This window comes from Triticum dicoccoides, chromosome 1B (assembly GCF_002162155.2).
Source record: "Triticum dicoccoides isolate Atlit2015 ecotype Zavitan chromosome 1B, WEW_v2.0, whole genome shotgun sequence".
Lineage (NCBI taxonomy): Eukaryota > Viridiplantae > Streptophyta > Magnoliopsida > Poales > Poaceae > Triticum > Triticum dicoccoides.
This window is the reverse complement of record NC_041381.1, coordinates 102717239-102742714: the sequence shown is the minus strand read 5'-3', so window position 1 is coordinate 102742714 and position 25476 is coordinate 102717239. Positions and strand designations below refer to the sequence as shown.

The window sequence follows — 25476 nt, the reverse complement described above, 5'->3', positions numbered from 1 at the left end:
TATGACAGGTGACGTCATGGCGAGTTACCACAAGTCCAACAGATGACGTCATGGCGGGTTACAGAAAATTTCATAAGCAAGGAGCAGAAGACTTTTTCTTCAGTGTCAAAGATTGACATGAACCAGTTCAAATCAATCTGGGGCCTAATGTTGGGGATATAACTATTAGGTATGACCCGCCAGGAGGGGCCGGGTTATACCTATAAGCATTCCTGAAGCCCAAGGCTCAAGGTTGAAGACGGCGGCTTAGTAAGGGCCCAAGGCCCAGAGGTGACTTAAGGCCCGTAGTGATAAACCGCCTTAATCATGTAACTTGTACTGTAAGGCAAGAAATATTAAGAGACCAAGCCGGATACTGTTTATAAGTCGGCCGGGACTCTGTAGAGCCACTTGGCGTCGACCTCAGTATATAAAGGGACGACCCAGCGGCGGTTCAGGACAAGGAACAACAACTTGAGAGCTAGGTCAAGCGATTTGCTCCCTGGTTATTAAGACATAAGTAATCCCAATCACAACTAGACGTAGGCTTTTACCTTCATCGTAAGGGGCCAAACTAGTATAAAACTCCCGTGTCTCTTGTCTCGATCAACCCCTTCAAGCTTCCTAGTTGCGATGGCTCCACGACTAAGTCCTTTCACTAGGACATCCGTCGTGACAAGTCCACGACATCTGGGCCTCCACCTCGGCGGAGCAAGCTTTTTAAACCCAGGAGCTTGTAGAAGCAGCGTCCAGAAAGTTGTCGATGCAGACTAGGAGATGCCGCCAGCTGCGATGCGCGAAAAAACTCGCCACCCTGGAGAAAGAAACCCCGATAAGAGTCTGTAAAAACTCCAAAGACCACGAAAACCGGTCAAGTCCAGGCAGCACCGAAAACCACCATCTTATCGCCCCAAACCAAACTCGAAGACACCCTAAAGAAAACCTTAACAAATCGCCCATGTCGTTGCACGACAGGTTCGGTTCCGATGACAAGCTCGCCACTGTCCAGGACCATGTACTGCCTTTTCTTCAATTACCTAGGTCGTCGTTGAAGATCACAGCGTTGGATGACCAATGCCACCGTTGAGCACCTCCTGACAAAGACCGTCACCCGAGCACACCTGCATCATCCCGCAACAGCCCTCTAACATCTCCACAAGCAAGCCACCCCCCACCAGGCCTCCCCGCAATCGCCGGCGCCGCACGGGCTTTGCCCCGCGATGTGCCCTGGCGGTGGTGAGATGGAAAGCAGATGGGATGGCGGTAAAGCCAGCACATCTGGCATGGGAAAACAACAAAGCGTGCTCTCTCAACACAACCCAGCTCCATGGTCTCGCTTTTTTTTTGAACCAGGCATAACCCCTTTCCATTACTTAGCATAACGGAAATACAACAATCTGATAGCATAAAAGGAAACTAGAAAGGGGAAAACGAGTTCAAAGCATCACTGGGAACCCACAGCAAGCACTCGTCATCGAGCTGCTCACCATGGGGCGAAAACCCAGTGACACCATCAAAACTGGCAACAACTACACAAGACTCCAGGAATCAGACCACATAAAGTTTTTTAGCAACCTAGGCTAGGACACATGCTCACGCAGGAGCAAAAGACCATCACAGCTCGAAGGCGCAAAAGACGGTTATCCTACAAGAGCAGCTAGATAGCGGGGAGAGGTATGACTGCTTTAGCACCCAGGGACCAGCATGCTTCAATTCTTCATCGCGCTCCCCGGTGCCACACAGATCCGCATCATGGTCGAGGCGTTGGTCCTCAGCATCTTGGCTCCACGCTCCATCGCCTCACGATCAGATCCCACCATTAAACCTGCCCAGTAGTTTAGGTAGCCACAAGCAGAGCAAACCACATCAAAAGGGGTTCTCATTTTTTCTGAACTCAAAGGTGACCCGGTTGCGACAATTCCGCATTGCCGAACACAGCGCAGCTAAACCACAAGTATGGAACTTCTCCCCATCGGTAAGAAATAGATAACACCATGAAAAATACTGCCAATTATTTTTTGGACATAAATCTGTGCCCAGAACACATCGCACAGTCCTCCATAAAACTCTAGCTACTGGGCACGTAAAGAAGAGATGCTGAGAGGTTCCTTTTCATTGCAAAAAGAGCAAGTAGGGTACCCAACCATTTCCTCCTGCTCATAATATCTCTAGTCAAGACAGCATCCTGGAAAGCTGCCATAGGAAAATCTATATCTTCAGGGGAATTTTGGATCTCCAAATCCACCTATAATTACACCCCGTCACATTTCTCTCCAGATACTCATAAATTGATTTGGTCGTAAATTTACTTTTCTTCCCCAAGGTCCAAACCGACAGTGACCATGAGTCCACAATGGACTCGAGCTCCCTCCACTGTTCTAACAAAGGAGGATGGAGTCGTCTCCTAAAAAAATTATCAACTCCTTTTTTAAACTTAGCTACTGTGATCTCTTGATCATTGCAAATGCTGTAGAGCATAGGGAATCGTGATCGTAGAGGAGGGTCATTATCCACAGGATCAGCCCGCACTAGCAAGATCATACATAACCAAGGCACAAGCCAAGTCCAGCCTCTGAAAAATACATCTTCAGGAATCAGGAAGATACTACTACTTGTTTTTTTTCTTGGTTTGAGGGGAAGATACTACTATTTGTTAACCAAATAGCAACAGTTACTTTCAGTAGACATGCACAATGGCCAAACACCTATCCAGCGCTCACCCATCGCCGTGGGCAAAACAGAACCATCTTGCATTGATTGATTGCAGGGAGAATGATGGTTGCTTGTTCGTCTGGGCACGCACCTGCAGTCAAAATTCCATTTCCACAATATGCTTTTTATAGTTTAGCTCAATCCTACCCCTGCCTGACGGTTCGATATGCTACATAGTAAACTATTATACCTTCCATCCTACTCGTTCATCATGCGCGCTTCAACATCTTCAGGACTGTCGATGCAGCAGTGCCAAACAGCCTTCGGGATCGGCGACTACTCGCTGATTTTGGACCACTCGCTAATTTCCGAGACCTATTCTCCAACAAGTCCAACATGCCAAGACGAGCGTTAGAGGAAGACCTTCTATCAGTCAGTTTCTTCTGGACGCCATCATATTGGGTAACTGGCCTCTCTTTGTTTGGTGCATATGATGGAAAAGGTCCTCACACTAAACCGACATGTTAGCACTGATCTCCAGACAGGAAGGAACTGATCTCTTGCGTACCAGAGGTCCTGTCCTCTACATGGTTTCTTTTTCGCGCCCTGGTTAACACATAAAAATAATCAAGATACCGTGGTCAAGATGACACAAAACATAAACTCAGCGTGATCAAACAACATGTACATGGCCCTTTTTTAGTTTATTGCCATTGAGTCATCCACTAACTACACAAATAAATGCAGCCTCTAGTCAGGTACTCCCTCCGTTTCAAAATAGATGACTCAACTTTGTACTAAAATTAGTACAAAGTTGAGTCATCTATTTCGGAACGGAGGGAGTAAAAGGGGGAACAAAAACAAAGCATATGTGTGTCTTACCCATATAATTTGACCACACTAACCAGACAGATCAGTTGCATAGCATCAGTTATCTTTAGAAAAGAGAAAACAAGTGTTTTATCTCTAGCCATTATAGGACTCTTGAATTTTTACACGCCACACTAAAATATGGGATGATACAATACCCTTGCAGTAAAAGATTTGAATGGCACTACAGCCACATGATGAACTTCAGTGTCCTGATAAAAATTGTCATCGAATGAACTTGATGACATTTTATACTGGGTATTAACATGTAAACAGCAGAAAGAAATGAAAGCATGAATTACCAAATTTAGTAAAAAATCGATTTTCAGCATGAAGCAAAATAAGAACTATAAAAGTCGAAAGGCACAAGTTCAAATACCCATACATTTTTTGCCTTGACTTCCAGTGTAGACGATCCTATGGCTGCATTCGTCAAGTATGTTTCCCCTGCTTCCGATTACAGAATTATTACGGCTCATTTTGCAAATTGTTACAGAAGCACAAAAATACCAGGTTCTGAAAAAGCACGCACCATGTTCATGCAACACATTGTCCGGCACTGGACAAGCATACGGGCGACTACAAGAGCATGTGGAAGAAATAATTAAAACATTGTTAGGTAGATCATCTACATGTACAAAAAGAACAGACGCAGAAGGAAATAAAAAAAATCAAACCAGACAAAGGTCTTCGATGCAGATTACTTTTCCACTAGGACCAACATCATAATTCTGGAGAACTTCTGAAACTTTTGCAAGGACCTCCTCATGAGACACCTGCATAATTATTATTTTCTGTAAGCTAACTGATATTTATTTTTTTGTACTCTCTGTAAACTAATATAAGAGCGTTTAGAACACTACTTTAGTAATCTGAACGCTCTTATATTAGTTTACGGAGGGAGTACTTTATATGTATCCAAGCTAACACTAGATATGCAAAATTTGGTTTAACTCAGGTGCTATGCACTGATATGCTCCGTATACCCAAAAGGTCATGTGCAGAGGGCTTAAACACTAGACTACCACTAGAAACCTCGAACGCACTCAGCAGATACATATGAGTACACTTCTACCATATGGCAGTAACTACCATAAGGAAATAGCTTTATAGTATTGCTATGGCTTTCCCTGCATGATAAATTTATTGCTACATGTACAGAAAATACTTGTATTGTACCTTTTTCAGAATATATTGGACAGATTTCACAAAAGGAGGAAATCCAAGTCATTAGACTGCGATCCACTGGATATTAGCATTGGATTGATAACAAACTTGGTTCAAAAAGCTATGAGAAGAGCACAGCACAAGAAAACGATTTAGATATAGAAATTTTGTTCTTTCATGTTTTTTTTTTGAAAAGGAGGATAAACCCCTGGCCTCTGTATCTAGACGATGCATGTGGCCATTTATTAATTATTCACAAAGGCCATACAAAGTAATACATCAGAAATTTTGTTCTTTTCATGTTGGTCAGCAAGGGACATGTTATGCAATATTCTCTCTCTACAATAAATATTACAAGTTATCCTAGCATTAACATATTAAAATATATTCAATAGAAGAAAAAAATAGACACCTAAGACATTGAAGATGTGATCTAACGAAACGCGGTACCTTTGAATGAGTTTGAATATATTCGTCAAGAGCATCACCAGCTTTGAGAATTATCCTAATAAGCACCAATGCGTTACTAAATTGTACTTTCTTCTCCTTCCGCTGCTTTGCTGCCTTAGTATTTTTACCACTTTTTAATCCACACGCCTCCCTTTCTAGGTCAAACACAGAATCCTCGATAAGAGTCTTGATCGTATCAAATCCATTGAGCTTGCAGAAATGCCTATGAGCTGCGAAGAGCAAAATAGCTGCAGGGACAAGCTTCCCATGCTTTATGCAATCCCAGAGCTCATCTACTACATTATCTGTGTGACTTGCAAGCACCCTAATCGTGTACAAGAAGATCTTCTGCATAAGTCACCAATGCATAACAGTTTTAATTTAAAGTGGTGACATTCTATGTAATAAAGAAGGATTGACATTAAATTATCGGCAAGAGAAGTTAACAAAAACTTGTAATTGCAGACAAATTTGACTCATTTCTCCTTCAATTCAAAATAAGCAGTGCCTCCTACTCAAGTACAGACATAAATACAGAAAACATTACAGAGGCAAACTGTTCTTTCACACTCTGAACTATACAAAGTAACAGATTGTCAGTTCTTAAACACTGTAGGAGCAGTCGATTTAAATATCTGGCATGAAGCTGAACTTCTTCTCTGCTCTTATGTAACTAAAGTAGTAACTGATGTTTGGAGGGATTTAAAACAAACCATCTCAGGCAGGCAAAGCAGATATATGAGCTTGTAGATGTACTCGACATTCCCCTTCATATAGTTCTGGTCAGCTAATAGATTGTCCTCCAGATACTTGTGCTGGCAAGTGTTCTCGACGGCAACATGGAGTGGAAGGAGGCCCTCGATGATTATATCGCCCGAGGTGCGTAGAATGACTCAGCAGCTTGGTGAAGGGGGAAGAACCCAAAGTTGGTAATGTAGTTGGGGTTGGCGCGCATCCCACAGAGCCTAGGCGCCTTCCCCTTCAAAACAAACTTAGCGCAACGCAGGGCATTCATTGCAATAATTAAGTTAAAGCTTTGTGAGTGATAACATATCCATAAACAAGGTGCTGCCTGAACTTATCGAAGAGGCGGAGGAAGCCCAGAGCACTATCTTTTTCTAAGGTGGTCATGAAGCGGTCAAATATCTCATAAAACTTTGTGCGCCTCTCCTAGATGGACCATCCATGTTTAAACAAGGTGAAAAGCAATCAGTTCAGCTATCCTGCTAACAATACATAACAGGAGAAGTATATATCCTATGAAGACATCTTATGTTAATGAAACTAGGAAAACATGCACTTCCCATCCGTCAACTATTGCGTGTGAGTGGAACTTTTAAATCATCCAAAGCTGATCCCCAACTATTAACATCATGCAATTTTCAGCTCTTAAAATCGTTTCATCCGTCTGAAAGCAGTTCCGAATGAAGTGGCTACATTGTTGGCATATGTTTGACATGTCACAACTTCTTCCTTCATGGTATTCCATCATTTTTTATTAGAAATTCTGAAACATCGAAAAAAAATTGAGATTTGGTGGGAAAAAACAACATTACTTGTTTCCTAGATATTTTAAGTTTTGGTGAAAATTGAGTTACTTGAAACACTCTTTTTGTTTGTGAAAGTTATTTTTCATATAATGTAATCCCTCCATCCCACATAGCTTGAAAAACGATCTTATATTGTGGGACGGATGGAGTATGTGTGAGCGTGTTCTCAGACCAATATCTAGAATAATAGTTCTCATTTCAAGACTTCTAAAATTTTCCTGAATGTTGTGGGTGGTTTTAAGAGTTTAGGGTGGAACCTACACTCATGTAATAGCTGAGGGTGTAATTATCATGTTGAAGTATACAAAATAACTTCCAAAAAGTATTGCAAGGAAAACACGAAGAGCGTTACTTAGATGCCAAATGATATGTCAGCCATGCGAAATTGAACAAGTATAAAGAACCTTAGGAGTGCGGTCTGGGACGATTATGTTTGCGGCTCTGACTTCAGAAAAGAAATCCGCAATTTGACGCATGTACTAAAAGAGAGGAATAATCAGTCAAGAACCACTATAAAAGAATGCAATAAGAAGAGGGGGGCAAGTTAATTTACCTTCACGTTAAACTGATGAGGGCACTCTAAGGCCAGAATCCAGGGATGAGGAGGTGGGCGGGGAGGGTTCCATGGATCATCAGGATCACCAATGAGCGATCCAACAGTTGCACCTTTACTATTATCTTGGTGATGAAGAGCTCCTTGCTGCCTCAGTTCTGTCGACTGTTTTCAGTGACATTGGCTGAAAGAAAAAGGAAACATAGCATTGGATTACTATGTCAATCCAATTTGGCATCCTGCTGAGATGCCAAATTTTAGTGTGCTATACTACTAGACAACATGAAAGAAGGCGTAATGCTTGAATCATACTCCCTCCGTCCGGAAATACTTGTCGGAGGAATGGATGTATCTAGATGTATTTTAGTTCTAGATACATCCATTTTTATGCATTTCCCCGACAAGTATTTCCGGACGGATGGAGTATTTAGCAGAGGCTGTTGGGACCTAATCATCTTTCAGACTTTCAGTGTGATACCTCTGCAATTCTGCATCAGGCAAGGGGTGATCTACTCTGCTTTTTTTTAAAAGGTGTTCATTACCCTAAGGTTCTAGTTGATTCAGAAACAAGGAAACAAAACAAATTGATGTCAAGTGCACCAATAGTTTGGAAGAGTGTGTTTTTATATGAAATTGGATCTTCCAAAAGATAGGGTTCTCCTCTACAATATCGGAACCCTTACGCAACCATTCATCGATGAACCATCCTGCTCCTGCCCACAATGTGGTATGAGGAACCGAATACTGAAGGAATTAACCTGAAGTTGGACGGCCGATTAACCTTACTAGAGGCTGCAATTCCGACCTGCATGCGTGCAACAAACCTCAGTTTCAGACTCTAGGCGAGACTTTTGCCACATAGGGGCAACGTCAAATCCGCGAACGCTGCAAGGAACGGCAACTGATTCCAAGTTTCCAACAGCCAAGCTACCAAGCATCAACGATGCCAGAGGCAACAGCATAATGAGGCACCGGGGAGAGCGAAAGAAACAGAAGCAGCAGTTACCCTGACAGAAGAATGGATGTGAGTAAACCAAAACACCGCAACTAGGTGAAAAATTGGTTTCCTTTCGTTGATGGATTGCACAGAAATCTCCTCTTCCAACCCCTGAGGGCTTGTTCTTTTGTGAACAACTAGGGCTAACTTGATTCACTAGAAGATTTTGGAGGGATTAACCGAGATTGACTAGATTGCACAAAATTGACAAGGAGAAGAAGAAAAGAAATCTCCCCTTCGAACCAACGTGAGGATTTCTTGTCAAGATCGTGATGGACAACTTAGATTGGTAACGCGGCCACCGGTAGCTGCAGTGTTGGATCTGCCGACGGGGGCTCGCAACGGGGAGGTGTGGCGCATCTAGAGTTTCACGCGGGTAGGAGAGATCGACACAGAGGCGAGCTAGCGAGGACAACGATACCTGCCGACGGCAACTGAGGTGGCCTGCGAGGACGACGATACCTTCGTGTCTTAGTTTTTCAGAAATGTTAACGCCCACACGTGTGGGCGTTCACCATCTCGACCACACGCAAGCATCACCGTTGGGTACTTTGTGTATGAATCTTGGCACAATCCGGTCGTTTTTTTGCGCCACGTAGGACGAGGTGAGTGTGCGGTGTGCGAGACAGTTCGCCCGCACGTTGGTTGTCCTCCCGTGGTCAGCGGTTGCCACTTGGGGGCGTGCGATGGAACTGCTATGCGCCCGCACGCCACGCGCCGACCGCGGTTGACGTCAAACACGTCGCACACCTCTGCCCCCTTTCCCTCACGGTTCCATTTTACTCACCCCCGCACCGTAGTTACTGGCACAACCCACTCGCATTTCAAACCATTGGAGGAGAAGGCGAGGGGAGAAGGCGACGGTGGAGGCGGAAGAATCGACGGTGTTCGCGGCCGTCGGTGGTGCTCGCCGGAACGGAGTGGCTTCGCCGGAGCGCCTGCATGTTGAAGGTAATGCTCGCTACAACTCTCGCAATCCCTTCCTGCATTTTCCCCCCTTCCCTCCCTGTTTGATTCCTCGCTCGAGATTCGTAGAGATTCAGGCGATTTGGCGATGCGTCGGCGTTCCCGCCGGCGGCGGAGTCGTCTGCTAGCCGTTTTTGGTGGCACTGGGCAGTTTCGTCGCCGCCGCCACGGCGGCCTCGTCGGTGTGGTTATGCCTGTCCGGAGACACGCACTAGTCTTGCCTTTGGATTGGGCAGGTGTCTCCCGGTTTGTTTGATGCACATTGGTTCGAATTGGTGTTTTGCAATCAGTTCCGGGGAGAACTTTGAGGTTGAATTTGAAGTCACTGTAGTTGTCATTGAACCGTAGATCTAGTTAGTTGGTTTTTAAAACTATAGTATGAGGCAAACTTGGTAGTTTGATTAACTATCATGATTGTATGGCAACTAACTTCCTGAATAAATATGATAGTTGTCACAAACGTGTTTTCCCAGGCAGCAACTAACTTACTGAAATGACTGTGATAGTTGCCACAAATAAGCTTTCCCATGCGGCAACTAATTTATTGAATGACTGTGATAGTTACCACACACACCCTCTTCCATGTGGCAACTAATTTGCTGACTTACTGTGATAGTAGCCACAAACATGCTTTTTCATTGTGGCAACTAATTTTTCTGAATGATTTGTGAAAGTTACCACACGATGTGAATGGTGAAGTGTAGTAAATCGGTAGTCAATGCAGTTCCAGCAGCCAACCGCACTGGACGGCAACTAATGTGCACATCAAGTGTGCCTGTTGCCACTTGGATAGTATATTCATGTGGAAAAATAGAATGTGAACACACTGTCTGTTGCCATACTGTAGATAGGACAATGTGGCAAATTGGCTGCATAATATGGCAACCAAATTTGCATATCAATTGTGTCAGATGCCATACATATGCTTTCCATGTGGTTAATTTTTGGCTGACCACATCATGTCTGTTGCCATGTTACAGTCAGTACAATGTGGCAAATTCATTGTACTGCACACGCAATTTTTTTGTTTCGCCACAATGACTTTGTGATACTGAACACACTGTGGCAATTTCCAGGTTCTTGATTAGATGTGGTTTCATCGCTTTTTTGTAGTATGTGTTGCATTTTAACACGACAATTTCACCCTAGCACATTTCTGCCGCTGAATAGGTGGCATTTGATTGGTGTATTTTTAGGACATGGTGTGAACTGCCACATCTTAGTTTTTGTGATGTGAAGAATTTTGTGACTTTCTATCATACTATCTTGGGCTAACATGGCAACTTCAACATTTTTGTTTTCAAGTGCATTTACGATCTGTACACTTTTTTTTCTTGATAATGCAACCAATGTGCTTACTTGCCACGTTTATGTTTCAACAATCATAGGAGGGGTGCGTGTGTGTTCATGTTATATTTTTTGCATTCACTAGTTGACATTTTCTATTAGGTGGCAACTGCTTACCTCTTGCATTTACATTTCCATCATGACAAGTTGGTCTGTTCCTATCTCAGCAGAATGGCTCGTGGTGATCATCAAAATGATGATGATGATTTCATGGATCCACCACAGCGTAATCGGGCAACTGGACGAAGAAAAGAGGGTGATGAGGTAACTGTCCACACATCCCCCCTCCTCCTGCTTTATGTTACTGGTTGGCATCTCGAGCTTGCAATCGTCTGTCATTGAACTAAAATTTCACGATATTGCAAAACATGGCAACAACTGATCACTTTTTGTCTGTTTTTTGCAGAAGAAGAAACGTATTCGCAACAGAGCCTCCCAAGAACGATTGACTGCGTTGAATGACAAATTCACCGACGATCAGAAGGGAGCTGCTGCTGAGATGGGTATACAGGCTCTGATGGATGTCTGGTGCACGAACCTTGTCAACCCTGTATGCGACTGGCTTGGTGAGATCTACGACCCCGCCTCCAGGGAATTCGTGATTCTGGGACGTGGAAGACTACCATTGAACGAGGAATCCGTGTTCTGCACTTTGGGTGTGCCTCGTGGACATATCAAAGTCCCGTACGAGGTCAATAATGAGATCGAGGAAGCGTTGTTCCCCCGTTTGTTTCCTGGGTTGGAATCCATGCCGAACACGTCTGCACTGGCAGATTCGCTGCAGGCCATGACGACGCATGGAGATGTTTTCAAGATGAAGCTACTCATGTACCTCATCTCAGCTGTTTTCGCGCCGACCACTTCTCTTCGCCCAAGCAACAAATGCTTCCCCATCCTGGTGAATGATCCATCTTTACTACTTTATATTTCCTCAATTTTTTGGCTCTGATGTCATGTGTAAAGCTAGTCACTGCCAATGTTTTCGATGTTTTTTCCCATTTGATTTCTGATGTGGCAACCTTTTGTCCTGAAATTTTGTGCAGTGCAGGCAGATCTGAAAAATGTGAAGAACATGAATTGGGTAAGTTTATTGCCGACTTCCTGCACGATGCATTCTCAAGCAAGATGTACCAAAAGGGTTGTCGACTGCATTTAATGGTATTTTTTTACCAATTCTTTCTGTGAACACTCTTTTTTAACACACTTTTATTCATGCATGGCAACCTGATCATAACAAGATGGCAACTGCCATAATGACAATATGGCAACTGCCATAATGACAATATGGCAACTGCCATCATATTAGTATGGCAACTGTTATCACACTATGATGGCAACTGCCATCATGGCAATATGGCAACTGCCATCACACTATGATGGCAACTAGGACATATAGAAGGTAACTTCTTCTTTTTTTCTACTCTTTTCATGCACATCAACTTGATTATCATGGGAACATAGATTATCCTGTTTTTTACTACAAAGTACCCATGATGGCAACTGATATTTCTTTCTTTGTAAAATTGTTTTAAATCAGCTCATGTATGTCGACTGTCTTGATCTGTCCACCGTGGATTTCACTGGGACAGGAGGCATGCCGCCTACGCACAAGTTTGCTGTTTCTGCATGGACTATCAACGCTGTCAAGGCTGTGCTTACCGCAGACAGGGTAACTGATACCAAATATGGAAAACTGCAGGTTAGTTCTGGTTTCTCTCTCCACACGGCATGCTTTACAAATTTGACATGAGGCAACCGCCCGTGGTTCATAAGGGATGACTACCTTTTGTTATCCATGGCTGTCTGCGTATTGTATCCATGTTTCACTCCACATGCGAACTCTTTCATTCGTGCTGAAACTTACCTTCTCTCTCTTACATCCTTGCTATTTTTTTTGTTTTTTCTAGCTGATGGCCAAGCATGCTATAGACTACAGCGTGTTTGGGGGGCCTCAAAACTTTGGAAAGTGGATGGACGTGCACTCAGCTCCGTCTTGTCCTACTGAGGTAATCAAAATATCTACATCTATGGTTTGCCGTGGATTATTTTTTGATGTCGCGCAAGTGACTGCAATTTGGGGTGGTTATTGATACTTCTTGTTTCGTGCACAGGCGAGGGCACCTGTTGAGCATCTAATTGGGCAGTTTGCATCCGGAATGACCGGCTTGCTCGGGAAGTTGGTTGAGGGGTGGACGTCCCTCAGTGGCTCTGACAGCGACGCGATTGCGAGGCAGTTCACTTCATTTATCCCAGAACATACACATTGGCCAACCGGTTGCCGTGGCCGGTATGACTACAACAGTTCCCAAGAGCCTGGTGACACACAAGATGAACTAGATGGAGACGCTGGCCTCAGCAAGGATGATGACGATGACATGGAGAATGTGCAATAGGACACCGATGATGATGAACATGCTGAAGTTCGCGTAGGTGGTAACAAGGGCAAGGATGCAACAGATATCCCACCCACCGGAGAAAGTCAAAGAACATACGACTGTGAGAGGCGAGGGGGTGTTGCCATCAAGGAGGGGGAGGGCTCCAGAGGATGTTGGGCAGGGTTCTCCTGGCAAGAGGTCTAGGACCGATCACGTAGCTGCCAGGAGGAGGTTCGACTTTAATTTTAGTTGTTTGCTTTGTCTATTTTCTTGGAATAGACTCATCCCTTTTTTGCACTTGTTTTTGTCAAGTGCGGCAACGAGTTTGCTGTCTGACAATTGCCACCTTTTTTTTCCTCCATCTCATACGTGCAGCGAGTCAACAGCTGGTGGACGAGCAGTTACGAAGAAACAGGCGCCAACGCCAACCCGTGTTTCTGCTCGGTTGAACAAAGGTGCCCCCATTGCCGGTGACACCCCTTCCACCAGGTCATCTCCTCGTACGACGACGACCAACACCGGGGATCCTGTCGTGTTGCCAGACCTGAGGAAGCCAGTCAAGAAGTAGGTTTTTCCATGTGCTTTCGTTGACATAGTGCTATTTTTTCTTGATTTTCCAATGCATTTGTTCAGCTTGTCACATGGTCTTCTGTCATCGTCCCCCACGTGGCAACTGCTGTTTTCCAAATGATTTCTTCCTTCCTTTTTAAGTGTATGGCAACTCCTATTTGGTTTTTACATGGCAACTGGCATCTAGGACAAATGGCAACTCTTACTGTACCTAATGGCAACTGCCATATTTATCGTTGGCTTGTGTGCTCATCCCACACCTAGATTTGAAATTGCATTCATGGCAGATTAGACATTTTTATCATTCTTCAAGTTGGCTAATATGGCAACTATTGCTGGATTTTGTATGGAAACTGCCAACTATGTCACACGGCAACTCATGTTCCCCTTACATGGCAACTACCAGCTTTTCCACTTGTTTTTCATTTTTTCTTAAGATTTCTACCATGGGAAATATATTTTGTTCATTTTTTAATACCTTTTTCATGTGCTTTCTTTTTTTGCAGGGTGAAGAAGACTACTACGCGCGGGGCCAAGCATATCATTAAGGACCCACTCGAATGCCTGCATTCAAAGTTGTCAACAGGGGGCAACTCAGATGTTCATGAGGCGCCAGGCAACAATACTGCTGCTGCACCGTCAACTGCTCCCACTAACTCTGATGCAAGTGGCCGACCATCTCCGCCGGCTGCAAATGTGCGGGCTAGAATAACAGGCATCCGTACATCGGGGAGTGACGAGTCAGTATCTGCCAGGACAGCTGAAATATTGCCAACTCTTCTGGCAATGAAGGATGCTGCTGTGAGCCATGCCACCCCATCAGCAAGCGTTGAAGTGGACGCTCCCGAGACCAACCTAAGCAAGGAATATTCCCGCTCATCTGACACTGATTCCAAGTGTGTGCGTGGTGGCACTCCTGTGTCCACGACAGAAGCGGCTGAGGCGGCAGTTCACAATGATATGCCATCTACAGGTGAGAGTCTTGGCACAACAGCTCCAGCTCCTGTCGGTGCAGATACTGCTAAGGCGACCGTTTCATGTGCTAGTCTTCCACCTAGGCGTCATAGCCCCTGCAAGCAATCAACATACATACCCAACGCACCGCCTGTTGCTAGGAGCAGTAGAGACGAGTCTGGTTATGTCCCTGCGTCCACACTGTTTCCCCCACCTGCCACAAGCAATACGATGGAGAAACCGGAAGACCGGAGCACAACTGATGCAGGTGTCAAGCCGGGGATGAGTGACGTAGGTGAACGTCCGGAGCAGAGTGCGCCTTTACCCGGAGTGGAAATCCCCAGCTTAAATCTGTGCACTTCCAAGCTCCCAGTCAATGTGGGTGTCCCATACAGCCCAAACAAGAGGATTGTCAAGAAAGTTGCGGCTGATACCGCTGACAATACGCCCCGCCCTACAAATAAGCCCGATCATTCTGTAGCGGCCGATTCGGATATGTTTGTTGATCTTTCACCCTTGGATTCTGCCCCGTAAGTTGTTCGTGGTCCGGCCAGTAGGCATGAGAGGCACCCAATGGCCTTCACCCCACCGAGCTTCAGTCTTGACATCAGTCAAGATGAACCAGTGGTGCCAGATCCTATGCCAGTTGCATTTGCTTTCCCGGGAGGCATGCCCGCAATGATGGCGCAGCCAATGGTCGAGGGCAGGAAGGCTGTCAAGTTTGCAGAGCCGATAGTTCAAGGTACATTTATCATGTGCTTATATCATTTTCTTGTATACATCTTTGTAGTTTGACTTCTGTCGCAATTGTACTTTTTTTGGGGGTCCTCACTTATGATGGGCAACTGTATGTGATGACATGGCAACTGGATTTGATGCACCATGTCACCTACATTATTTTTGCTGCCATGCTGCATTTCACATTTTGAGCAACCACATGGCAACTGAAGTTGATTCAACATGGCAACTGTAGTTGCTGTCACATGGCAAATACAGTGCATTACACATGGCAACTAGAGTTGCTGCACTATGTCACCTGTACTTTTTTGTTTCCATGCTGCATTTTTTCCACTCGGCAAGCACATGGCAAGTGTAGTTAGCACAACATGGCAACTGTAGTTGCTGTGACATGGCAACTATAGTCCAACCAGATGGCAACTACAGTGCAACTACATGGCAACTGCAGTTGCCACCACATGGCCACTGTAGTTGCACCACACATGGCAACTCCCCACTTTTTGTACATACATCTCACATCATGCACCCTATCTTCTCACAATGCATCTGTTTTTGATTTCTAGGTATCATAATCCACTTTTTTTATCCTTGCAGCCACCTAAGGAGATTTCACCGTCACTTGATGAAGCTTACCACAGGATCGAGGAGGCAGCATTGCAGAGGAGGTCCTCACGAGGGCAAGGGCAATCAAGTTCCAACGTGCCTGCAGATACAGTATCTGAGGATACCATCAGGAGTGCCACCCCTAGTTCTGTGAGGCAGCAGAGGGTAGTTCACCCACCTCCCGCGGAAGACTACGAGCCCGAATTCAGGGCCACTAAGGAACAGACCTAGCTGTACGATATTGTCAAGCGTTTTGGAAATGCGAGGTCCAGCAGCAAGCACATGAAGGAGCTGAAAGCGTAAATGACCACACCCCCATAATCTCTCATTTTGCTTTGTTCCTTTTTTACCATTCATCTTCTTTTGTAATTTCTATACATGATCCGCTTATGTTTTAGTTCTTTCATTTTTTTTACTTGGTAGGCATGATTCTTTCATGTTATATCGTTTTCATACAGCTCATGTTTGGACAGAACCAAGGTCATTCAATGCGAAGCTACGTACGTCGACCTGGGTGATCTTGCCGAGTCCGTGAGGCCAAACGGTAAAATGTCGACGAATGTAGTTGCATGCGGGATTGAATACATCAATAATCATATGGATGTGTGTGCCGACAAAACAATCATGCATTACAGTGTGACTTGTAAAATATGGGATGGTGACTTCCACCACAAAATCCTGAGGAAGAATTTTGCACAACACGGTGAATTCAAGCTCACAATGAAGAAATATGTGAGTATTCCTTCCCTGTTTGCACTTTTTTCACATGGTATGGTTTTTTGCCATCTTCTGTACTCTGATTATGTGGCAGATGTTTCATGTGGCAATAGTTGCCATGCAACCTGACTTTTTGAATTTTTTTCATCTCGTGCAAACTATGTGGCAACTTCATAGAAAAATACACGGCAAATTTTGTTCATACATGGATGGCAACTTTCTTTCAACTACCCCCACCTATAACCAAACATTCTACGTGATTCTACCTTGTTTTTCCTCTGCGGTTCTTCATGTGAACTCTGCTTCTCATTTCCCTCACTTTTAAATGCAGGTCATGTTCCCCATGTTCCAGAAGCTTGCACCACATGACCAACACGACAAGTGTGGTCACCACTATGCGATCTGTCTTGACCTGAAGAACCAACATTTTGAGGTGCTTGATTCAATTTGTTCGGCAGCTGATGCAGACCTTACTACGCATGCTGAATTCTTCATCAACAACCTCAAAGAGACATGGAACCGTCACTACGAACACTCAAAGGTCCAGATCAGACATTTCCCGATTGAGTACGTGGCGACTATGAAGCAAGGGAACACGTAATTTCCTACCCCCCTCCTTCATGTGCCATTTTACATCAATCCAACCCCTCTTTTGTTGTTACATCTGAATTGAAGTCTATCACTGCTATATATGCCCTTTTTGTGAGTTCACTTGACTCTTTTTCGTGTGCAGGACGGACTGTGGCTTTCACACGTTGAAATACTTTGCAAAGTGGGAAGGTAGACTTGTCCCCGTTGTCACAGCGGCAATGGTCGTTGAACTCCGGAAAATCTACACATGGAACTGGTTGACGAATGAAGATTTCAACAAGCGGTCCGGAGCACGCGAGTTTGTGGAGGAAGCTGTCAAGAAAGTCATCAAGAGGTACAAGTGATCACGCGGCGATACACACCGGACGCATACCTTACATTCTGTTGCTGAGGAATGTAAGGTACTATCTCTTTTGTTCTCGTCAAAAACTATGTTCTTGTGCTATGTTATGACTGCAACCCCACGTAGCCTACTATGTAGTGGTGGTGTGTGAGTGACATTTGAATATTTTCTGTAATATATGTGTGGATGTGAACCTACTTAGGCGTGGCAGCAGATATGTTTTTATGTTTATCGTTATTACTATGGTTTCATCGTTTGTAGCACCCGTTTTGCTGTTTCGAATGCGTCACGATGTTTTAAAACATGGCAAATGTAGTTCATCAGACATGGTTAGTGAAAGTCATCGTCATTGTTCATTTGGACGTTTGCTTCTTCTTTTTCATCACTAACTTCACCGGCTAGCATGGTAGGTTGATCATGTAGCCACAACCTTTGCTGCGGTTTATACACGTTACGCTTTTTCCAACTTGTTTCCCATACATTGCACACAACACAATATGTGTCACTAAACCGCGTCAAATTGTTATGGAAATATATGCGATGCAGAGTCATTACAAATACCATGGCATATTTTCAGTACAGCTAACATTGCAGATCCAGTATAAACAACATGGCAGATCCAGCATAATTAACATGGCAGATCCAGCATAACTAACATGGGCAGATCCAGTACAACTAACATGGCAGATCCAGTGCAACTAGCATGGCATATTTTTAGTATAAAATAGTATGGCATATTTTTTAGTATAAAATACCATGGCATATTTTTAGTATAAAATAGCATGGCATATTTTTAGTATAAAATAGCATGGCAGATTAACTACACATAGCATGGCAGATTAAGTACCCATAACATGGCAGATTAAGTACCCATAACATGGCAACTACATTTATCCATTCAATGCATTTTCCTTCAACTTCTGAATCCCCTCAAGAGTCATTATCCCAAATTAAAAAAATCACAACATCTAGGGTACAAAACAAAATGTCCACAAGGACCATGTCACAGTGCCCCAACTTTTGCTTATGGATTGCCCGTCCCTTTCTTCGTTTTCTTGTGTTTTGCTTGAATCTCCAATCCCGATTTGTACCTTATCTCTCTTGGATGACCCTTTGTGATGGAACGGGGTGGTTCCTGACCTGGGTTTGTGTGCTTGCTGTTCTAGATCCTATCTTAGAGTTTTCAGATGATGGCCCCGTGGATGAAGGCACACTTGATGTGCCGGGGAACCGGTGTAAGGCTTCCTCAGCTTTCCTCTTCTTGATCTCATCAAGCTCTCTTTTCAGGGCCTTCCTGTGTTTTTCTGCGACTCTCGCTGTCTCATCACTCTTGCACGCTTCATCAATTAGCTCAGCATAGTTCTTTGTCAGCACAACGTGCCTCACGGCTTCCATGGTTGCCTCAGGTCTCTCGTCATGCACAGCCAGAACTGTGTTTGTTGTCTGCGGCGCAAACGCGTCGTCAGCATCCCAAGTCCATCGCCGCCTTATGAAATGTCGGGGCATCTGTGTTACAGCGTTCATGTCCATTACTTTTAGTATGTGACAACACACAATGTCGTCCCATTCAAACTTGCAGCATTGGCAGTAGTATTCGCCTTGTCCGATCGAGGCTTTCACGAAGTAGTTCCTTCCTTTGTCCGGGTCTTCAGGTTCTGAATCTGACATGCCCAAAATAGAACACACCTTGAATGTATGTTTGTCCACCTGGAAAGCCGGGAACATGCTGGCACGCTTTATTTCTTCCTGGAATCTGCAAGTTTTGTGTGTTTTCTGTTAAACTATCGTGCGATCTTTTTTGTAGCACCTTATGTTGTCATGGAAAATAGAAATACATTTTTGTTTGAACATGGCAAACATAGTACATTGAACATGGCAAACATAGTACACTGAACATGGCAAACATAGTATACTAAACATGGAAAACATAGTATATTAGACATGGCAATTGTAGTATATTAGACATGGAAACTGTAGTATATTAGACATGGCAACTGTAGTACATTAGACATGGCAACTGTAGTACACTAGACATGGCAACCGTAGTACACTAGACATGTAAACTATAGTACATTTTCAACTAGCCATCGTCATTTCCACACCAACATTCCCAATGGGAGCACATTGCATAAAACATGGCAACTGCATTTTATTGAACATGGCATCTATAGTTTAGTAAACATGGCAAATGCATTTTTCAACAAACATGGTAGTTGCATTTTTAGTAAACATGGCAATTGCATTTCAGCATATGTGTCGAGAATATAACATTTTTCAGTTGACATTGGCATTTGCATACCAACATGCCCCAATGGAAGTACAGTGCATTAAACATGGCAACTGCACTTCATTGAACATGGAAAATGCATCTGAGCAAGCATGGCAAACAAAATTTTCAATGAACATGGCAACTGCAGCTGAGTAAGCATGGCAAACAGTATTTCATTAAACATGGCAACTGCACATCATGGCAACTGCAGTGCACTCTATAAGGCACCTACTGCCTTAGTGCTTTTTGTGCAAATAAGACTGTAACGCAACTGACTTACTTGTTAAAGATCTTGTTTGTGTATATCTTGCTCACTTGCCTCTCCATCGGTAAATACGTTAGCAATTTCGGCTGCTTTAGCGCGGTGGTAGCTTCTTGATGTAGCTCAGATCCCAGAATTTTTTGTTGCAAAGCTATGTACTGCTTGCCAAACTGTAGCAATGAGTTGCCAGGGCTCACGTACCGCTTCAAAACAGCATTGAACCCCTCGCTGCGCTGCGTAGTCTACAGAAAGGGGAAGAAGCACTGCATGAAGTAGGCTGGCACCCAGTACATTCGCTTCTCCCACAGGTTAGCAAGCGTCTCGTTGTCTTGGACTTAATATGTTTCAATCATGGCCATCCAGCTCCTTTCAAACTCCTCCACCGTCAAGCTGTGGTCCATGCACAGCTCGAATGCCTTGTGCAGCTCTGGACGGTCAGCAAAGAACGGTCCTAGCGTCTCCTCAGCCTTCTTTATAATGTGCCACCTGCAGTGCCTATGCACTGCCAACGGAAATACCTCCTCTATGTCTGCACGCATGCTGAAATCCTGGTCTGTTATTATGTTCATCGGAGCAAGTCCATCCATGCACTCCAAGAAGGTCTTGAACAGCCAAACATACCCATCCGTGTTATCGTTCCGAACGAGCCCGCGGCCGAACTGCAACGACTGATTGTGGTTATTTATTCCTATGAACGGAGTGCATGGCATCTTGTACATATTAGTCAGATACGTCGCGTCGAATGAAATGCAATCTCAGAAATGTTTGTCGGCTCTCCTTGCAGCACCATCCACCCAATATATGTTCCTGACACGGTCCTCATTGTCCAACCTTATCCTGTAGAAGAAATCTGGATCTTCCTTCGCTTTCTCATCGAAGTAGGCCATTGTGGCCTCTATGTCAGCCAGCTTGCTCTCTCTATGGTACTTGGCCTGTAGGTTTGTGACGTCAGCTGGTATGTACGGCATGCTACTCAGTTTCCCCTTTTTGTTGTGGATGAGTGATAGTATCTGGACCATTCTTGATGGACCGACGTTACAATCATGTAGCAGCTTTACGAATTGCCTTTTGACTGGGGTGAACCCTCTGTGGGCGGTCAGAAATTTGACCAGATCGAACTTCTTTATGAGTTTGTGGTTGTGCTCGTCAAAATATTCAGTGACCACATACTGTGTTCCATCTACATTTAGCTTACACCGGACAGGGCAACCCGTCTTGAGAATGATCCCTCTCTTTCGTTCCGGAACGACAGGTGCAACACCTTTCCCTTTCTTGTTCCTTCGTGCCTTGTGGCACCTCATCTCGCCTCTGCTGTACCCGTTAGTTTTCTTAATTTTCCTATGGTATTCGGTGTTGACGGCAAACCCATGGAACTTTGCATATGTCTGGTAGAATTCCTTTGCTTCTGCAAACGATTCAAATCTCTGCCCAACGTACGGTGGCTGAGGTACCATGATATCTGGTTACCCATCATCTTCACCCCCTTGTTCCTCGTCGTCAGTTTCATCATTCACTTCAGTATCGGTGGTAGTTTCATCGACTTGAGTGTTGCCAGTGCTTGCGTTCAAAGGGGTGGTTGTGGGAATTGCTGGAATGATTGCCATTTCCGACACTGACTCGGCATTATTTGCGGCATGATTGTCTGCTGGCTGGGGGAACGTGTCTTCTATGCGCTCAAAGCTCCCCGCAGTAGATGTGCCCGTGCCGCTGTTAACTGTAGTTGTAGGCCCTGTAATTGAAATAACAGGTACGAGAGTAAGATTTTTTTGATTGAATAACATGTTTATCGCAGCGGATGACATCAACGTCGAGTGATTTGGCATTACATCATTCGAACAGCAAGATGTCAGTTTGCACATGGACATGGGTGGCAAATGTAGTTGTCCAGTCATGGCAGCTACAGTTTAACAAACATGGCAACTATTGTTTGCCAATGCACGACAACAAGCTCCTTTTTTTAGTACGAAAACTTGGGTTCTATATGCATGACAGCTGCAGTCCTGCATACATGGCAAATACTGCTACCAACAAATGGCAACCACTGTGTTCTAGCAACAAAACTACTGCATTGTAAGATTGATCTCACTAGGCGAAATGCGTTCAACCATTAGTGATGCACACATGCTTTTAGCAGTTGGCAAATTTTCAAAGACAATACATGACTCATTTACACGCAACCACTTATCAGCGTTTTATGCTTGGTTTTTGTCCACCATCACTGCTTCAATTCTTTCTTTCGGCACGTGCTTTTTTTTGCCACAAAAACATATGCAGTGTTGTTTTGTGGTTCAATTTTTTTTCTTACCTTGTTGTGCTACATGTGACCATCTTGTGTGGTCTGTGACACCAAAATGATGTGCTCCACCTGCAATTTGTGAAGCTTGCCACGAGACGTTTGCCGGGTTACCACCACCGTAATAACCTGTAAGCATAGTAGTAGTTGGTCAATTCATGGCAAATGCAGTTTGTGCTAGCACGGCAACTGCAGTTGCCCCTGATGTGGCAACTGCAGTTTTCCTGGCATGGCAACTGTAGTTCCACTGGTATGGCAACTGCAGTTGTTCCTCCATGGCAACTGCAATTGCCCCTGATGTGGCAACTACATTTGTCCTGGCATGGCAACTGTAGTTGCACTGGCATGGCAACTCCAGTTGTTCCTCCATCGCAAATGCAGCTATCTAGGGATGGCAACACCAGTTGTCCAGGGATGACAACTACAGTTATTTATCCATGGCAATTGTAGATGTCCAGTCATGGCAATTGCAGTTGACAACTATGCTCCTTCTGCTAATTGAGCATCCACAACTTCATTTTTTTATGGACTCGCCTGTGTATGACGTCGATGGCAGGTACATGGGTGCTGCTTGATGCCACGTGCTGCATGAAGGCTCTGCATTTTCACCCGTGATAACTCCTGAGTCCTTTTGCCATTTTTTGCATGTTCATTTTTCATGTCCAGACCAGTATGTGCTCTTTTTTTCGTATGCATTACCTTAATTAGCCATATTAGCTAGTTGAAGTTGGCTGCCCGTTCATTTGTTAATGTTAGCTCATTGTGACTGAACTTGCCACGGGGGCCCCCTGAGAGTGTTTTGGTCATAAGAACCTGCGAAAAAATGACAGTGCATGACATAAGTAGAATGTCATCTTCATCATTACAAAGATGGCAACTGTTCTCTTCTTTTTGTTATCACGCATCATACCAATGCCTGCATACTGTTCTAGTAGTGGCAGCAACGGCCCCGCAGAGATGAGTTGACTGTACTCTGATGCATCCCAAGGGGGCGTTTCTAGCCTTTGAGAACCCCAAGTATCAGCACCATCTTCGTGATTCATTCTTTCCGTGTCTCGCTTCTTTCCAATGTGTTATCAATCACTGCATGAACAAGAACGCATCAACAACCCAGAAGAATAGTATTCTTCTGCTGCTTGCACATAGAAGATAGGGATGGCAATCAACAGGCCAACTAGGTGGCAGTTACTGACAACGAAAGGTGGCAACTGTGGTTATACACAAGTGGCAATTAATTTTTCCCACCCCCTTTATTCCAGAGTTGTCCTTCCTCTCCTTTTTTAGGGATTCCTACTCATCCATTTTCATATCCAACTACTTGCGTCAATCAAACTAGGAACTTAAGTTAATCTCAAAATGTAGTACATGGCAGATTTGGTGCATTCTGCCTGGCAATTTGCGAAGATGCACTGAACCATGCAGTGTTTTACCCCTATAGCATGGATCCAGTACAAGATCGGGGAGATTTTCAGCCTGAAGGATGAGAAGGATGAGATCGGGAGATTTTCACCTGATTTTAGCTGATCGTCTCTAGAGGGCTGGGTTGGAGTGGGGGCTAGGGGTGGGGAGGGTTGGGGTGTGGTTTGCGGTGGGAGTGCCCTACGAATCTGCTCTGGTTGCCATGGCAACCAGAGAAGGCCGGCGACGGAGGTAGGGGTTCGAGAGGTGGGGGGCGATGGCGGCAGTCGAGAGAGGTGATCGATCGGAGGCCGGGAACGGCTGGGTCGTGTGGCCCGGACGGGGCAGTGCGGGCGGGGTTGCCACACACCGGACATGCGGGCTGTGCAATTGCGTGCCCGGACACCGTCGTGCGGGCGTGTTCCTATTCACGCCACACGAGGCGTGTGGGCTGGTTCGTATCCATGCCACACGTGTGGCAGTTATCGTGACCCTAGTTTTTTTAGGACCATGAGAATTCGGATTTGCTATTCTATTATAAAGATCTATTATAAGGTTATAAGAAATGAGAAGTTCTTTCTTAAAAAAATCAGATCTATTATAAAGATTCACTGGAAGTCCAAAACATAAAGGTTGCTGGTCTACTCACCATTGTACCGCGCTTGCGATTGTTGAGGATTCTGGGAGCATCTGCAACAGATGCGCGTAGGACAGCACGCTAAAAAACTTTTACAATGTCGAAATAGCGTTTTCGCGCGTGGGAATGGCCGGTTGCTTTTCCAGACATAGTAAATTCTAGCGTGCCGCTATAACGCTTCACCAGGCGCGATAAAAATACAGCACGCGACCAGCCGACGCTTGACAAATATGAAACAGCACATATCAATTTGACAATGTAGTGATCTCAAACATAAACAAACATGCAAAATAATGAGTTGGAGCAATACAGTATAATTCAAAATCACCCAACCAAGTTCATGACAAATAAAAGTTCACACAAACAAATGAAACATCAACAATCATGCCACATCATCTTCCTCCTCTTCTTCCTTCTCTTCTGAAGATGATTCTTCCTCCTCTTCTCCATTTTCAAGCACTTCATCATCACTGGGAACTCGGATGGTGCTTGCACTATCTCCAACGACATCATGCAAAGGCATGCGAGGCACACTAGAAGCCATGCGTCCACCCATGTCACCCGGAGGTGCTCCCATGGCTCCCATGAGAGACAAAAACGCATGCCTCCCATGATAGCTCTGAAGCCACCCATGCCTCCTGTAGGTGCTCTCATGTCTCACATGCCTCTCATGGTAGCTCCAAAGCCACCCATGCCTCTTGTATGTGCTTAGATGTCTCCCATGCCGCACATGACGCCCATGCCTACCATGCTTGTTCTTAAGCCTCCCATGGTAGCTCCCATGCCTCTGAAGCCTCCCATGGTAGCTCCCATGCCTCCGAAGCCTCCCATGGTAGCTCCCATGCCTCCCATGGCCATCAATCTTTTTTGGACCAAGACTTCATCAGGAAAGATTGATGAAATCCTTTTGCCTGTCATCGAAGGTAGATGTGTCCATGAAGAACAAGTACTTCTCCCATTCCAATAATCTAGCTCACTCCTCCATGGCCAATTTCTTCTCCTCTAATGCCACCTTCCTCTCCTCGCCCGCCACCCTCCTTTCCTCAGCCACGAACCTCCTCTCCTCGGATACCGACTCTTGGCTCCTTACCATCCTCCTCTTCTCGTTTGCTTACTTTCTTGCCTTCACAATAGCTTTCATAGCATTCTTTATCTCATCATCTCCTCCCTTCTTCTTTTCTTTTGCTTGTTTCTG

The 25476-nt window shown here is 44.7% G+C and overlaps 1 pseudogene; it reads right to left on the bottom strand.

The window, feature by feature from the left end:
• Window positions 1-2695: 2695 nt before the first annotated feature.
• On the bottom strand, window positions 2696-24858 carry LOC119350197 (annotated as a pseudogene).
• Window positions 24859-25476: the final 618 nt, after the last annotated feature.